Source organism: Phyllobates terribilis, unplaced genomic scaffold, assembly GCF_046119375.1.
Source record: "Phyllobates terribilis strain yellow unplaced genomic scaffold, ASM4611937v1 Scaffold_4__5_contigs__length_816908805, whole genome shotgun sequence".
NCBI classification, from domain to species: domain Eukaryota; kingdom Metazoa; phylum Chordata; class Amphibia; order Anura; family Dendrobatidae; genus Phyllobates; species Phyllobates terribilis.
The window spans coordinates 680,906,956-680,909,786 of record NW_027362764.1 but is presented as its reverse complement, the minus strand read 5'-3'; the positions used below and the strand labels follow the sequence as shown (position 1 = coordinate 680,909,786).

General features: G+C 46.7%; 1 pseudogene; it reads right to left on the bottom strand.

Annotated features, from left to right (window-relative positions):
- Nucleotides 1–2,149: 2,149 nt before the first annotated feature.
- LOC141268693 (5S ribosomal RNA) lies at nucleotides 2,150–2,269 on the bottom strand (annotated as a pseudogene).
- Nucleotides 2,270–2,831: the final 562 nt, after the last annotated feature.

The window sequence follows — 2,831 nt, the reverse complement described above, 5'->3', positions numbered from 1 at the left end:
CAAGTTAACCCTTGCTTTACTGACCAAAGACGTCACATCTGTTCCAAAAGTGACACGAGACCAGTGCGGACACACGGAAGATTCCAAAGACGATCCAACGTAAGTCCAGGTGACACTGCACAGATATTAAAGCTACATTTCATCCATGGACTTTGTTTTCTTATCAACTGACACACATGATCTTTCTAATAAAGAGTACAGTTTATGGACTGAACAATAATGAGCACAATTATGGACTGTACAATATCTACATGCTGTAATTTATTTCAAAGGAGTTTTCATCTAAAGACTGTGTTATAAAAGAACCAAGAAGAAGACGAGACGACGACCCGATGACAACAGATGATGACGATTGAACCCGCGATTGCTTCAATTTAGATATAGGGAAGTATAATTATACATATTAAATGAATATTAGTCACGGCTTACCATAACATGAATTCACATCATTATATAACAATAATCCGATATTGATACTATTATTACTATTATTATTATTATGGAAATTTAATGATATTGCCAAGGAAGAAGGAAAGAAAAAATGATTGATGAATGTATCTTCTTTTGAGAATTTTCAGTTAAAGTCCTTTTATTCTCAAAAAGGGGGAAATGTTAAATGGTTAATTATGGAAATTCATTTGGAATGTTAATCGATAATCATTTTTCTGAGTTCTATGCCTCAGCCATCGTGTCTAGTTGACATGCGCTATTTATGTGTGTATTTTTGGTTCACTACCATATGTAGAACAGGTGTCCATACGACTGGCTATAAAAGCCCATGGTACAGAAAGGGGGGTCTCTCTTGCTCTGCCCACCCCAAAAGACACAGAATCTTCATGCTGAGAAGCAGATGACATGTAGGCCTGGACACATGCTGGACAAAGACATGATTTACCAGCCAGGATCCAAGGAAAGATGGGTGAATCTCAACAATTAAACAATTAAGCTAATTATTGACAAATGGACAATTACTTTATAACTAATTATTGTATGTACCTGCTGCAATCTGATTCTTTTTAATGGACAATCCAAGAATAAATAGATACATTTTTTTATAAGAATATCGTGATATTGATACTTTGAGAAGTCCTCAGTAGAAAAAAATAACACAGGAAGAGTATTATTTTACAGTCTCCCATCCAAGTACTAACCAGGCCCAACCCTGCTTAGCTTCCAAGATCAGATAAGATCGGGGGTGTTCAGTGTGGTGTGGCCGTAGACAGAGACATGCCTCTCACTTGCTGCTTTTCTACTTTGACGTCTGGCTGCCGGCTGCCCTTTCCACTGCTCAGCAAGACCAGGTCCTTTTGTGCTTTCCCTTCTCTTCAATTTTTTTGCTGGCTTCCTTAAAAGGTCTTGTAGACACAACGCCTTACTCAGAGCCGCTGAGCTCACTGATCGGCTGCAGCGCTGTAGACGGAACGTCAGCTTCACGGCCAATGCCACAGGCCGGGAGCAGAGGCGAGACTCACCGGTAGACCCAGGTAGGGTGAGTAGAGCGCGGTTAGTTGCTTTCTAATAGCCTGCAGCCGGGGATTAACTTTTAATGAAAGGGAACAATCCCTTTGACTGTCTGCAGTGCGCCACACCTAGGAAGCGCACTCTCACACACAAGCCAGCATGCACACGTGCTCGCACGTGACAACACCCCCTATCTGCGCCTACAACCTCTCCGTCACCATGCGTCAGACTCTCCTGCCTGTTTTATGATTTCAGGGCCCTAGCAGGAATCACCCCTCCCCAATTCCTTCCGCACCTTCCTTGCACTGAGGTTAGCTCTTTGTCAGCCGTCTGGCTTGGTTACAAAAGCTTCCTTGCAGATAAACATGTTACTTCTGCTGGCCCTCGCTAGGCGGCCGGCATCCAAAACCTTCCCTGGGCACCTTCTGAAAGCCTGCCCCCTTCACGGCCCCGGGTGCTTTTAACGCCATCATTTCCACACGGCGAGCTGCGGAGTCAATAAGCACTCCTAGCCGTGACAAGGAGCTCGGTGTCAGGCCTGCGTGAAGGCGGCGGGGTAGCGTACTTAGCTGCTAACTGGCTCAGAGGCCTTGGGGCTTCCATCATCTAAGTTACTTAAGGTCGGTGTCCGGCAAGGCGCCGTTCCATGCTAGCCGAGCTGGGCAGTAGGTAAAAACGTCATCAAAATGGTCGACAGCACCCGGTGTTCCCAGGAGGTCTCCCATCCAAGTACTGTCCGAGCCCAGCCCTGCTTTGCTTCCGAGATCATATGAGATCGGACATATCCAAGGTGGTATGGCCAGTAGAAGCTGCTTGATCCATCGCCCGGCCAGCCTTTCTCAGGATCGCTTGGTGGCGAGCAAACTGGCCGTGACGGGGCGGGCTCCGAAGGGTCCATGCAAAGTCTGTGCCGTCCCTACAGGTGTGGTTTGTTTAGCAGTGATTCACCCGCCGCATCAGGTGTCTTCAAAAATGGCTCGGCGCAGGGTCTCCTGCAGGCTAAACCCTTCATCGTGGTAATGTGACAGAAAGAGCAAGCTGGACCCGTAACTTGGGGGCGGAGCGAGACGTCCAGGGGTGAATGAAGGAAGAGGGTGAGATGGTTGCCAGTGACTTTGAGCTGCTCTTCAGGGGGGAGGGTCGTGTTTGCTGCAAAGGTCTTCTGCTTGGGTTTACCGGTGGTTGCCTCCAGCCATGCGGGAGACGCTGGTCCTGGTGAAAAGGAGCCTAGCATTAAAAGTAAATAAGCAACAATGCTGGAGGCCCACGGTGATCAGAAGGATGCTGGTATTTTGCAGAGATGAAATAGCGCAAGAGAGAAAGCAAATGAAAAAAAGAAAAGAGAATGAATGTGTGCACTTGTGAAAGGG